Consider the following 15,141-nt stretch of genomic DNA (forward strand, 5'->3'; position numbering starts at 1 on the left):
TTTCCACAGAGAACTCTGAAGAAAAGCTGAATGAATGTGGCACTTTCATTTTTAGATTTTTGCTCCCTTAAATGAACTGCAAGTCTGTACCCTACCTGATGGTTTTAAAAATTCAACAGAGGATTATAACTATGACAATTTCAAGGTGCAGTTAAGTGTTTATCCATTTTATTTTCCCATCCTCCACCAGCAATGCCTTAGAGGTGAACTAGGTGAATTTTCAGCATCCTTCCTAAACATGTTCTCTAAGATTCCATGATCTGATTTTCAGTTTTGATAGAAATATCCATGCCAGGGCCTCTGTATTAAATAAAGACATCATGTAAGTCTCTGCTGCTGCTTTTGTAGCCTTCTGGAATTTACACAAGTTGTTGATGTGGCCCCCCAACTCTGAGAATATTACAGAATTTCTCAGTGGCTTATTATCTAAGAAGTGTGAGTGTTTTGTCCATGTTGATATGCATATTATACAGCATGTCTGGAACTTGGGACAGGCTTTTTGGAAAAATGCATACAAATAATTAAAGGTTAAGCAAGCTACAAAAAAGATAGAGAATTGATATCAAAATCAGGGAAAGTTCTGAATGTTAAAGAAACCATGATAAAACAAGATTGTTATCTAAATCAACACCACTGCCTTTACAATCACAACTTTACTAATTCATAAATTATGTCTCCCATCCCTGCCTGTAGATTGCTCTTACAGGTCCTACTCTCACACCTGAGCTACTGTGGTATTCTGTGCCAAAAGAACAGGATTTAACAGAGTTGTATTCTGCAGGACTGGAAAAGCTGGAAAGTGAAGGAAGAAGCACACTGAAAAATTAAATGTTTCCTGACTGGCTTTTACTTTGAAGAAAGCTGGGGGTTGTTACGGAGGAGAGAATCGCAGTGTAACATACCTTTGCAGGTGTAATGCCTTTTTATTTTTTCTACCCTAGGTAATGCTACAGGCTTTGGGTAGAGAGGCTGGAAGACAATGTGGAAGAAAGGGACCCAAGGGTCTTGGTTGACACTCTGCTAAACATGAGCCAGCAATATGCCCAGGTAGTCAAGAAGACTAAAAGTAACCTGGCTTGTATCAGAAATCGTGTAGCCAGCAGGAGTGGGGAGATGATTGTCCTCCTGTAGTCAGCTCTGATGAGGCTGAACTTCAAGTATTGTGCTCAGTTTTGGGCTCCAAAAAGCTGTGAAAGGTCTGGAGCACAGGTCTTACGAGGAGCAGCTGGGGTTGTTCAGACTGGAAAATAGAAGGCTCAAGCCTTATTGGTTTTTACAACTACCTGAAAGGAGGTGATGGTGAGGTGGGGGTCATCCTCTTCTCTGACATAATCAGAGATAGAGAAATGGCTTCAAGTTGCACAGGGGAGGTTCAGGTTGGATACTAGGAAAAAATTCTTCTCTGAAACAGTAAGCAGGCACTGGAAAGAGCTGCCCAGAGGTGGTTGAGTCACTGTTCCTGGAGGTTTTCAAGAAATGTTTAGATGTTATACTAAGGGGCATGGTTTGGTGGAGAAATATTGATAATAGGTGAATGGTTGGACTAGATCATCTGGGAGGTCTCTTCCAGATATAGTGACTCTATGATTGCATAAGAATATTGAAGAATATAATGAGCTGGAACTAGAAAATGTAAATTATCCTGAAATTAATATTACACATCAATATCTGAATATTCTTGCCAACTTCTTATGGAGAGGTTTAGGTTAAATATCAGGAAAAACTTGTTTACGGAAAGGGCTGTTAAGCACTGGAGTAGGCTCCTAGGGATGTGGTTGAGTCACCATCCCTGAATGTGTTTAAAAACTATCTGGATGTGGTGGTCAGGGGCACGATTTACTGGTGGGTTGTTAGAGTTAGGGTAGTATGGTTAGGTTGCAGTTGGATATGATCTTGAAGGTCTTTTCCAACCTGAGCAATTCTATGATTCTTATAAGAAAAAAAGCTTGATTTCTGCACAGACATGATTTTCAAGTGTACAGATACATTAAAATGCCTTCACTCCACAGTTTTGTCTTCATGGATAATTACACTCAAAAGAAGAGTCTTTCATTTCTGCCAGGGAGATCATGAGTCTGGCTGTACTCATTCCTTTTTGACATCTTCCCATACAGCAAGGAGAAAGAGGTGCACCTCCTCACATTAGTACCTACTAATGTTAGGCTCTAATGTGGTATTGAATGCATCATTTGTTGCATTTGGCATGAAAGAGTTCTTTGATGTGGATGTGTGGACCTGGTTTACAAAGCCAGCAGTACTGTGAAAATGCAGCTTTTTTGTGAAGCTTAGGTATGTTCTGTCTAGTGAATGAGGGAAGTTCATCCTGGAATGAAATACTACACCTAAGTGACCTAGAAAATGACCAAAATGATCTTAGGAGAAAAACTAATGAGGATTTATGATCTTGCTCATAAACACTCAACTAAACTAATCCTGTCCCACTAGGACTGCTTTAATATTTTCTCTTCTGAACATTAACATGAGAATGAAGAAGGCTGGGATTTTGTTGGCCATGCACAGGACTCTTCTAGATACCTCCTGAAACAGCAAGGCTGGGAAAGCAGAAACAGAAACCATCTTGCTGAAACTCCTGGACAGATATATATGGGACCAAGTACTGCAAGGCAGAAAAATATTGCCAAGGTTGTTTTCAGGTATCTTGGTGTAATAAGAGTGAGCTAATGTTGAGATGTAAGGAACAAGAAAAAGAAGAAATAATTGTTACAGAGATCAATCAATATTAAATAGAAATTTCTGAAGGAATATGCAGAAGAAAGGAAGTATAAGATCATCCTAGTAGTGGAACACAAAACTATCTTACTATGGTAATACAGAAGAGAGAACAAAAAGCATGGAATTAATTACACAGAATTCAGCAGGGAAAGCAGGGATGTCTAGAGAGGATAGAGCAGCAGTAGTAAGCTGACCCAGCCTCTCTCGAGCACAGTTCTGCTTAATTTCGTGAACTATTTGTGTTGATTACCTTAAACTACATTCATTATTTACTGCTTAACGTGAGCTTAGGTTGAGTTGATGAATTTGCTGACATATTTGTGAACACTGTATACATGTGTATACATAAGCTTCTCTTCAAAAAGCAAAAGCAAAAAAAGCATTATTCTGCAAAAATCAAAATCTTGTGCCAGCAATAAGCAGTGGAATCAATCACAATTTTGTATGTTTAACAAATAAGGAGTGTTTCCCGAAAAAGTATAGGCTAGTTTCTGTGAAAATCCTTCTGTTAAAGAGCAAAGTTTTCTTACTGTCTGGCATTCAGGCTTTAATAACTGTTCTGAAGAACTGTACTGTACTGGCTTTATTTCTCTGCATTTGATGCCAGTAAACTATCTGCTTTATGAGAAATGCTTACTCATATCACACAATACTTGTTGATGGGGTCCAGGATACTTACACCATAGAATCACAGAATTTATTGAAATGGAAGGAACTCTTAAGGTTGTCTAGTCCAACTCTTCTGCAGTGAACAGGGATACCTACAGCTTGATCAGGTTGCTCAGAGCTCCATCCACCCTGACCTTGAATGTTTCCAAGAACAGGGTATCTACTAGATCTCTGGGCAACCTGTTCCAGCATCTTACCACTATGATTGTAAAAAAAACTTTTTCCTTATCTTCCCTCTTTTGTTTGAAACCATTTCCCCTTGTCCTATCACAACAGATACTGCTAAAGAGTCTGTCCCTTTCTTTCTTACAACTCCCCTCTTTAGACACTAAAAAGCCACTATCAAGTCTTCCCAGAGCCTTCTCTTCTCCAGGCTGAGCTGCTCTGGCTCTCTCAGCCTGTTCTCATAGAAGAGCTGTTCCATCCCTTGGAACACTTCTGTGGCCCTCCTCTGTGTGTGCTCTAACAGGTCTATGTTTTTCCCGATAACTCCATGTCTCAACAGAGTACTCCAAGTGAGGTCTCACTAGGGCAGAGTAGAGGGGCAGGGTCATCTCCCTCACCCCAGTGGCCACACTTCTGTTGATGCAGCCAAGGCTTTCTAGGTTGTGAGGGCATGTTGCTGTTTTATGTCCAGATAGCCATCTACCAGTTCCCCCAAGTCTGTTTCAGCAGGGCTGTTCTCTATCCTTACATCTCCCAGCTTGTGCTGATAGTGGAAATTGCCACAACCCAGGTGCAAGGCCTTGCACTTCGATTTGTTGAACCTCATGAGGCTCACCTTGGCCCTCTACTCCAGTGAGCCAGTATCTCAGTATGAAAAGAGGCTGAGTATTTATAATACAGGGACTGGGATCTAGAACTGATTATCTTAAAGCAGTGTCTCATAAAACATCCATTAATTTCATTTTAATTTCTGAGAATTTAACACAGTTAATGTGTGTACAGTATAAATTTATACTTTTTTTGTTTTTGTTTTTTTTTTTTTTAAATATATTTTGGAGAATGTGTCTGGTGGGCTTTAATTTTACTTTCTTTATGCAAAGATGTTTTATGAAGATGCAAATGATTTAGCTTTATAAAATACAAATTCATAAATAAAATAGGGAAAAATGAAGTGTTAGGCAACAAGGAGCTCTAAGAATATGAGTGTACTTTTGTATCACAGAAATGAGGATTCTTTTTCCTTTCATTTGGAAATAGAATCATATCATAGAATCATTTGGGTTGGAAGGGAGCTTGAAAGTCATCTAGTTCCAGCCTTCACTGGTTATGAGCAAGGGCATCTCTTGCCAGACCAGGTTGCTCAAAGCCCCATCCAGCCTAGCTTGGAATGCCTACAGGGTAGGAGTATTGACAGCCTCACTGGGCAGCCTGTTCCAATGTATCACCACCCTCACAATAAAGAATTTCTTCCTAATATATAGTCTAAATCTACCTCCTAGTTAAAGGCCATTTCCTCTTGTCCTTTCACCATGTGCCCTTATAAAACACACTTCCCCAGTATATAAAGTACCTCCCCAGGGACAAAATACAGTATTTTGTACCACAGGGAAGTATTTACACTGTAACATCTCTCACCCAATCTTTTTGTCCTCATCTCCCTTATTTCCACATTGACTTCTATACACTGTGTCTTTTCTTAAGTAAATCAAATAATCTGGATGAACTGGTTAGGATTTATAAAGAGATGTGACTGTTTTGTATTTAACCATTAGAAATCTGAACTCTGTACAAAACATTCATAAGAATCTGATTTCTCTGCTTAATTTGCTGTCCTCAGGTAGTGGCTGTCAACTTTAGATATTTCCCAATCTGGCTTTCTTTATCTATTGGGAAATCTAGCAATACACACCAAGGAAAGCTTTCTGAAGATTTCAGTTTATTGTATTTCTGTGCAGCCCATCAGGGTTTATTTTTTTTTGTTTTAGTGTTCAGCTTCCACACAAAATAACAGAAGATTTTTCTATCTATAATATTTTTTTTTCTTCTACATCCCTTTTCTGCAATTTCTGTCACAAACCTTGACACACAAGCATGAAATTCAACAATGCTTTTATTCTTAGAAGTGTTTTGCCCTATATTGTGGCAAGCTTATTAACAGTGGCCTAAACACATATGTCAGTTTCAGTAATTCCATAATCAGCACAAAGACGTTATCTATTAAATTAAAAGAACTCCTCTTAGAATGCAATAAAAAAACGTTACTGGAGTTGTAGCAGCCTGTTGTGCTGGTTTTTAAGGCTTTAATGATAACTGGATGTAGTTGACGACACTCAAATGTTTCTCAGATTTTATTGCAAGCATTTTCCTCACAACATCAAATCAAGTTGTTAAAGTCTGTATTTTATATTACTTTAATTCTTTTCTACACTTTTCTATTTTGAAAATATTTCTTTCAAATATATTATCTAATCAACTATCTGGTTTGGTATCTGAATCAAACTGAAAAATATATCAGTATCGTCTTTTTTAGCATCCTACTTTGATTTGAGAATGTTTTCATGCTTTTTATTTTGTTTCCACATTCCCTCTCCTCTCCTCTCCTCTCCTCTCCTCTCCTCTCCTCTCCTCTCCTCTCCTCTCCTCTCCTCTCCTCTCCTCTCCTCTCCTCTCCTCTCCTCTCCTCTCCTCTCCTCTCCTCTCCTCTCCTCTCCTCTCCTCTCCTCTCCTCTCCTCTCCTCTCCTCTCCTCTCCTCTCCTCTCCTCTCCTCTCTTTGAAATTTGAAAACTTTTAGATAGTGCTAATGCTGTTGTTAATTTCTGCCCCATTGCTTTTAGCCTGGATCAATACTGAGGAAAACAGAGTATTAGCTGTGTCACTGAATTACTAATGCTGGTCTGTATTAAGTAAAATAGATATATCTATGCAGCAGTGTACATCAATGCATCATAAAAAAGATAATTCCTTTTTCTACATTTGAAGTAATAATGTCATTCCTTATTTAACATCTAAAAATGCAAACTGAGTTAATGCCTCCAGTAACTAATTTCCTTATGATATTGTTTTGCCTCTCTTGCTGAGCACTGAAATCTGTTCTTGGTATTCATTCACTGTTACTCTGGTAATACAAAGAAGTAATATTTGAAATCACTACTAACCTCCCGAGTGTCCTCCATATGTCTCCGAAATCATCCTCTGCTTTCTCCTGGATTGTTTTTATGTGTTACAGTGATTGTATTTATGCCTTTTTGGGTTATGTTCAGATAAACCTTTGTTCAAGCAGTAAAGCCTGCAAACTCTTCTGGGAAAATGCGCATCTTAGGCACTGTGATTTGCTACACAGAATGTGAAGTCAAAGAACAAAAGAAAATCAAAAGATCCTTTCTGAAAAGCAGGAAAAAGATATTATTTTATGTCTAGCTTCATATTTGACTACTCAAGCCTACGAAAACTACAGTGGTGGCTGCACATTCTTATGTACAGGGCACTGCTATGAAATAAATCAAGTTAGCCTTTACTGGACTAAGTTTGGGTATGATGGGAGGAAAAGTTACTAAGTGCTGTAAGATCTTGATGACAAAGGGTCATTTTTCTGATAATCCTAACCTTCAGCAAGGAAGTCCATGTTCTGTTAGAGCTAGAGAACTCAACTGATGAACAGGAGAAGAGAGCAGATAAAGAATGGCTTCCTGGGAAGACATAGTAGACAAAGGCTGTGGGAGGTGGGATGTGCAAAGATCTGGTCCTGTGGACAGGAAATCTTCCCTCTAAATGGCTTTTCACAAGGCTTTTCTGGGATTTGAGAGGGTTATGTCCACTGTTCAGAGAAGATCAAGTAATACATAGCAGTGAAAAAATGACACGTTTTCAGTGCTTCTGAGCATTTACACTAGGTGCTGCCCTGATTTCAGACCTCTGGTTCTCCTAAGCCAGGAGCCACCAGCCTATGTTACAGGTACTGGAGGGAGAACAGGCACAGATTTTAAACGCTTTACTAGAAAGCCTCACTTTCAGCACCTCTTAGTAAAAAAGATACTTCTTGTGACACTAAGTTTTCTCACTGTTTCCAGTGAGATGTGGACAATTTTGAATGCTTCCCTGGGCATATAAGTGCTAATGAACAGCTACAAGACCAGCTCTCATCTTCCCAAGCTTCCTCTGCTGGGTAGATCATGTACATATACAACTTTTGATCTGCAGACATTTGTCTGTCAGTGGCATCCTGTTGCTTTAAGTGGCCAGATACCTTTGCTGTTGAAAAGAATTTCCTTCACTGCTATGTTCAGTGAGGGCTGCTCCAAAAAGTATTGCTTCCTATTTCCACAACATCAAAGATGTTAGTGGTATGGTAATAGGGGTTGAACCTTTCTTCCAATATTTCATTACATTTTATTGCTGCGGGACAGGTGGCAGCAGGGGGCAGTCCAACAAAATGGTGTCTGATGTGGAAGTGTGTATGAAACAAAGGTGTGTTATTGAATTCCTCCATGTGGATAAAATGGTACTTTTTGACATTCATCAATGCTTGCTGACTGTTTATAGAGACTAAACAGTGGATACAAGCACAGCGTAGTGGGTGCGTTTCAGCAGAGAAAATAGTGATGTTAAATGCAAGCCATGTTCTGGATGGCTATGTACAGCCAGGTGACACAACAAGAGAGTCTTGATCAGTTCACCAGCAGGAACGGGCAAAATGGAACCAGGGAACTGGGTTCAATGAGTTGGAAATAATGGTAGCATCAGTAGAATATCACAGAGTTTGCGCCAGGTGGATCCCACAAATGCTCACATAGGAACAGAAAGAATACTGTGTGTGGTGTCAGGCCAGAGAAGAAATCAGCCTATATCTTGCAACACAACAACTGCAGGCCTCATACCAGTTTAAAGATTGTGGAGAACATTGGCAATCTTGTCTGGGATGTTCTACCACACCCACAACATAGTCTGGATTTGGTGCCTAATGACTTCCACCTCTTTGAGTTAATGGAAGACAGACTGAACAGGCAACATCTTCCTAGCACCAATGCCATCATAGCAGCAGTGAAACAGTGAGTGACTTCTGCTGGTGCAGACTTTTACAAGTGTGGCATGCAGGCTCTTGTTCATTGCTTGTGAAAACACATACCTAATGGTGGTTACTACATGGAACAAGAAGTTTTTGTAACTAGGAATGTGCATTATCAAACAGTGTCTTTGTGTTCTCTGTATCTACTGTAGTTTCCATGGAAATAAATAGGAGGCATTACTTTTGAAGTGACCTATGTAATTTAGAAAAACAAAATACAGCACAGCAGACCACTCAGGGAAAAATGATGGATACTATCATATGGAACAATTTTTTTTTTCAAGTCTCTAGTGACTTTAAGCTAATTTCCTGACCTTTTTCCATCTGTGCTTGTTGATTAACCTAGACAAAAACCAAACCAACCAACGAAACAGAACCATATACATCTGGTGCTAGAAAATAAAGTGTTTTTTTTCTTTTTTGTTATTATGAAAGTTTTTTATCTTGTAATGTGAAGAATCAAGACTATTTAGTATTTTTTCATAAAAAAAATACAGCCGAGGAAGCTTTGATCTATTAACTGATCTATTAATTCATCATATTATTTTAGTTAAGATATTTTTTTTTGTATATACGTTAGTTTTGACAAAACAGATCTGGTGTATGTGGTAGAGAACTCTAGAACACATTACCAATATTCACAATTTACATCTAACATCTATAAATAAAATTACTTGAGATTCTATTTCAGTGATTATACAGAATTGGTATGAGTACATTTAATAGCACCAAATGTTTCAGGCACTACAAGTAACAAACCTGCAGCACTGAACAGTTTTATCCTCTGCTGCTCACTGTTTGTGCTCTGCAGCTAATAATTTCTGCTGTTAAAATTAGAAGTTATGTTATTTCCATTAATATAATTTAGCTACACATGCCCTGGATCAAATGAATCTTTTCATTCATTCCTGTTGTGTGGTGATATAACATAAGTCTTTACAAATTAAGTTGTGACTGATAGAGACTACTGACCTGCTGTTAATGCTTGCCCCCAGCCGTAAATCTGGGAATTATGTTCGATCTGAAGTCCTCCTGTCCACAGCCACCCCGGTGCCAGATGACATGGAGCCACAGAGTGGAGATGAGGTGGATTTGCTTTGTTTTGTGACTGTATCTAAGCTTACTTTAATTTTTTTTTTCATGTTTTAGACAAAGGCCCCAATTTGCTTATTCATATTTACTGTTTTCAGCAATGCTTGGGCCTATCAACTTTGAAGTAATTGCTTGTGGTGTGTAAATAAGCATACTTATATCAGGCTGGAACTATCTCAACATTATCACTGGAAAGATTCCCAAGAGGTAAGCAGTGCAGTGATAAGAGAATAAGTAATGAGATCCAGATCAAAAACTACCACAGTTAGATGGCCATTGCACATATAGCAGCCAAACATCTTATTCAGTCTCAACATCAAAACTACCAATTTCTTCACAAAATGTTTATCTGCAAACCATTAGATAAAGATATTTGAGTTGCACTGACATTCTTCACGTTCTTTACGAATTAAATATACCTGCTATTATTAAATCTTTTTTCTCTACCCTTTCTATCCACCCTGAGAGAAACAGTTACCAAATAAATAAATAAATAAATAGTAAAAATAGGAATGTCATATTAAATGTTAACTTTAACTACTAACATAGGTTTTTTCTTCAACTCTACTTGGGAGCAATTGATTGTGTTGGAACACATTCAAATTTGACAAATGTTTCACCTTGAACATGTAGGTAAAAAGCTTTTGGGGGTCCCATGAGAGCTTTTTACTCCAAAATGGTAGACAAAGTGAAGTGATTCTTATTAAATCAAATGATTCATACAGTGAAATAGTGAGAATTCTAGCTATAATAAAAAGCCAGATATCTTTCAGCTCCAAATTTCATCAAAATTAAAACTGTAAAGAGTCACTCAGGTCACTTCTGGTGGAGTCGCCATCACTGGCAGTGTTCAAGAAGCATCTGGATAGGGAGCTAGGAGATGTGGTTTAGGAGTTTTTCTGTAGGTACGGTAAAGGGAGAATGGTTGGATTAGATGATCTTATAGGTCCTTTCCAACCTTGTGATTCTATGATGATTCTATGATCATTGCTATAAGTTAGGAGTGGCATTATTCTTTTGACACCCTTGGGTTTTGTTTGGGTTTAAAAACACTAAATGGGAGAATCCCAACTGAAACATGAATTTTTCTCACCCTTTAGTGTCCTTATTTGCTGCTAGGGTTGAATTTGTAATTGTGGTTTAGGGAAGAAAATAAAATAAAATAAAATAAAATAAAATAAAATAAAATAAAATAAAATAAAATAAAATAAAATAAAATAAAATAAAATAAAAAGGTAATTTTTGCTGATCCAGTTTTGGAGACAGAAAGGGATGTGAATTTGGAAGAAAAAGGGGACAGCAACTCATACTTTGTCTAGATGTTTGGATAAAATCTTATTCTCACAATTTCCTAACACAACACCAAAACATTTTCTGAACTCCTATCACAAAGAAGAGTAGCCTTACAGCCACCATACAAAGAAGCCTAAAGCAAAGGGATTTCTTATCCCTTTTGCCTTGGCATGATAGAGGCCTCCATGTGGATAAAATTGACTGATGCCTCACTGAGGATTTTGTTGATCATTTTGTTTAAATAGTTGTCCTTCACCTGAGGATGGCTGATGAATTTTATCATAGGAGAAAACTGTTTGGTCCACTGAAATTTGACATTTTATTCCCATAGCAACTTCCCTCAGCCTTCCAGTTCAGTTATTAATGAGGTTATCCTCACAGTAACTCTCTGGGAGGAGAATATTCCCACTTTCTAGTTGAAAAAGGATGCTTCATATTCTGTTATCTGTTTCCCAATCTCCTGGGGAAATATATTATTGTTAAAGTGGAACATAGGCTTTCTGTATTATAGCAATATATTTTGCTAAGAAGTCCATTTTCTGTTGGACATACTTGTCAACCTATTTCCTCTAGCAATAGATTACAGAGATTCTTTTTGTCATCTTAGTCATAAGTAGGCAATAACACGTCAGAAACCCAGTTTTATCATCAAAAGGGAGTTATGTATCTTTACTTATGAAAACTCTTGAAGATATTTTGTATTTGAGCAGATGATGAAAATTCACTCCTTAGTTCTAATGTCAACGTTATTCTATGAAAGAACTATGAACAGCACAGAGACATAAAGTCTGTCAGCCACTAACTGACAGTGACACGGTCTACTACATCTGTAGTAGTAGTTCCTTGATGATCTTTGATGCTTCAAGCATTGGTACTAAGTTAACCATTTTTCTGAATTAAAGCTCTGTCCTGTAGCAAAATAAAATTGCTTTCATCACAACTTCATTCAAATGTTCACTGATCTTAAAAAAATTAAATTTACTGACTGCAGGATTTATAATGGCAAAATTTTATAAATTACTCTTTTATAGTAAAATAAGATCAGTGGTCACAACTATTCTGCTCCATTAAAAGTAGTGTTTTTTTCCTGAGAGTAGACTAATTTTCAAGTATCAAGAGTTTCCCAAGATACAAAAATGATCTTGTCTAAATTTTCAGATTGCAAAACATGATCTGGCTGAAATGTGTCTTTAAATTCAAAGCAAATTAGCTGAATTATGAGTTACATTTTGTGACATTCAGGTGCACCCTAATTGCAAGTAAGTTACGGCTACTTATAAAAAATGATTAATATAATGATTGGTAGCAGCTTATATTGAGACTAAAACACTACGTCTGAAGAACTGAGCCACTGTAAAGCAATTTAAATGCAAAGCCCCTAAACACAATGATAGAAAATGCTGTGCTTCATCATTAATGAGATAAAATCAGCTCTGAAACTACTTTTCTCTTGTCCTTCAATTATGTAACTCTTTCAAATTAGTGTGCTCCAAAGTCAATTAATGCGTAGGGATTGCTTATTCTACCCATAAGCCTGATGAATCTATACAGATATTTTTATTCTTTGCTCACCTCAAAGGTGCAGCTGTTTTTCTTTTTCTGTCAACAAAAATTCATTTCTTATTTAATTCAATACTTAATTTAAACAGTATCTTTCTTCACTAGAGTATCTGTCATCAATAAATCATGATGGAATGCAGCTCTCTATGACTATCCTAACCAACTCATGCTCCTCAATCTAATTTGTAAGCACTCTTCATGTTTCTTCTGTCTGTATCTGTTCAAGCTGGTGACTCCACCATGAATACTGAATGCATATGACAATATCTACTTGGTTATTAATCTTGTATGTTTCTGTGTGGAAGTACTACAGCAATCTTAACAGGGTTTGAAGGCTGCTGAGACCTACTGAGGTCCTATTACCACAGAATTGTGGCTCACTCTAGGAAAGGCTGGAGAATCTGTACAGGAGGCACCTGTAAAAAAGACTACAGAACTAGTCTGGAATCCTAAAAGCAGTGCTGTGCAGTGAGTCAAAAGCAGTAAACCATACAGGCCAAATCTAGAGAGAAAATCTGATTTAGTTTTTAACTCTGTTTTTCTGATTCACCCAGAAGCAGGAAGCATTAAAGCTCTCTGAAACAGAACCACAACATCCAAGACTTTAAAATCAATTTCCTTAGGCTGATTGCTGTATCATATTTCCATGTTTTGGTTTTTTTTTGGGTTTTTTTTTGTTTGTTTGTTTGGTTTTTTTTTTCTGTTGAGATCAGTTGAGAGTAAAACTTAAAATGCAATTTGTGTTACAAATACATCTTTACTCTTCACTTTCTAATGTCTTAAGAGTCATGATCAGGTTTTAGCTGCTGCCATAGAAACCAAATAAATCAGTGAGTATCAGCTAGAGAACAATGGTTGGATTTAGCTCTCAGGGCTTATTAAAATCTTATATTTTTAAATTGTTTTGTTTTAATTGAAGAGTTTCTCATTTCTGTGTTGCAAAGAATGTGTATATCTGTACTTTGACAAATTTGAATTGGATATTTTCTCCTGTAGTTGCAAATTTATTCCAGATAATGTTTAGTGTCTTCAGAGGAATCACACACACGTGCTATAAATTTTCCTTAATTGCAGGAAGAATAGCAGATGTCAGCAATGTGTATAATCAATCTGATATACATGTTGCCTCTTCAGCAAGACTTAATTTACACTTGAACAAATGCTGGGTAACACTAGTATGTTTTAAGTTTGTAAAACTACAATTGAAAGGGTAAAAATATTTTGTTCTTATATGGTATCATTACCATCATTCAAGATTAATTTAGTTCAGTATTAAATTACTGGAAAATGCTTTACATTGGGATAACTTTCAGATAAAGTTTTTAATGGTGACTTGAAGCTGTGCAATAGAATTTGTTTAAGATTTGAGTGCAACTTAAGTGAAATAAAATAAATATTTTAATTTATATGAATATATATCCCATTACTGAAATTATTAAGCAGCAGTCTCTTAAGGAGGAGCGAGAACATAATACATCTTGTTTTTTCCAAATTGATGAAAACCACTGAAACTGAAATGGAACTTCCTCTCTTTGTTTTTAATACAACCTCATTTTGTGAATTTGCCTTTGTGAAATATTAGTAGGACACAATGGAAATTAATTTTGGTTTCTGAAAAATGTCCACACTCTAAAAATTCAAGTTGAGGGATGATATCTAAGATCCTGTAAGTATGGTAAGGTAGTGAATTTAAAGAAGTTCACACAAAGTTAGAAAATTGTTCTCTTCTTCTTCAGCAAGGGATGCCAAACTATCTTTAAAAGAGTAATAATCATATTACAGTTACTGAAGAAAATGTCTTTCTGCAACCACACCATTATCTCAGCTGGGTTTTGTGCTAGTAAAATGTCATTAGCTACAACACCAGGCTCCACAAGAGAGTTATACCTGTCATGTTTTAGAGGACAAGAGTACCATATTTTCAATACCTTTGCACAGGGAAAAAGGCAACGTCTGGTCTTGACGATATTTTGAACACTGGAAATGCTAGAGGTCATAGAATCATGGAATGGCCTGGATTGAAAGGGACCAGAATGATCATCCACTTTCAACCCCCCTGCTGTGTGCAAGGTCACCAACCACCAGACCAGGCTGCCCAGAGCTACATCCTTGAATGCCTCCAGGGATGGGGCATCTACAAACTCCTTGGGCAACCTGTTCCAGTGTGCCACCACCCTCTTTATGAAAAACTTCCTCCTAATATCCAACCTAAACCTCCCCTGTCTCAGTTTAAGACCATTCTCCTTTGTGCTGTCACTATCCGCCCTCTTAGACAGCCTTCTTGTTTATATGGTCCTTTCAAGTACTGAAAGGCCACAGTGAGGTCTGCCCAGAGCAATAGTGTGCATAGTGAACATAGTAGCTGTAAATCTTCTCAGAATAAGCGGAGAACCTATGGTGTTGAAATTTCACCAGAAGAGAGAAAAAGTACACAAATAACCTTTAAAAAAAGTGTGATGAAAAAATAAGCCAGATATTCTGACAGTTGGAGTTTAAAACACTTGGAGAGAACGACTGGTCTAGCAATAATGTGTAAGTGAACTTAGCCTGACCGTTCATCTGTGAATTTGTGGTGCTAACAGGATGTGGCTGATCTGCTGTTGATGGAACTAACACATAAAACATCTTTTCCTCAGCTGAACTTGAACATTGGTCTCAATTGCAAACTTTTCTCTTTTATTATCCTTCCCAAACATCCCAAGAGAAGGTTTTTGAATATATATTATGCATATGTTTGAATAATCATAAGAGACCAAGTTGTCTCAGCTTAGAGAATTAACGCTTT

The 15,141-nt window shown here is 37.3% G+C and overlaps 1 protein-coding gene across 3 annotated transcripts in view; it reads left to right on the forward strand.

Moving 5' to 3' along the window:
- Positions 1-15,141, forward strand: part of STK32B (serine/threonine kinase 32B) — a 129,799-nt gene that overhangs the window by 5,057 nt on the left and 109,601 nt on the right. Inside the window, exon 2 of one of the 3 annotated variants that reach the window (XM_085547282.1) lies at positions 942-1,047. The exons of the other annotated variants lie outside the window; for them this stretch is intronic. The gene's annotated coding sequence lies outside the window, so the exon portion shown is untranslated. The remainder of the gene's footprint in view (positions 1-941; positions 1,048-15,141) is intronic. 3 annotated transcript variants of the gene reach the window in all.

This window comes from Coturnix japonica, chromosome 4 (assembly GCF_054131305.1).
Source record: "Coturnix japonica strain WE chromosome 4, WE-NBRP24, whole genome shotgun sequence".
Taxonomy (NCBI): Eukaryota; Metazoa; Chordata; class Aves; order Galliformes; family Phasianidae; genus Coturnix; species Coturnix japonica.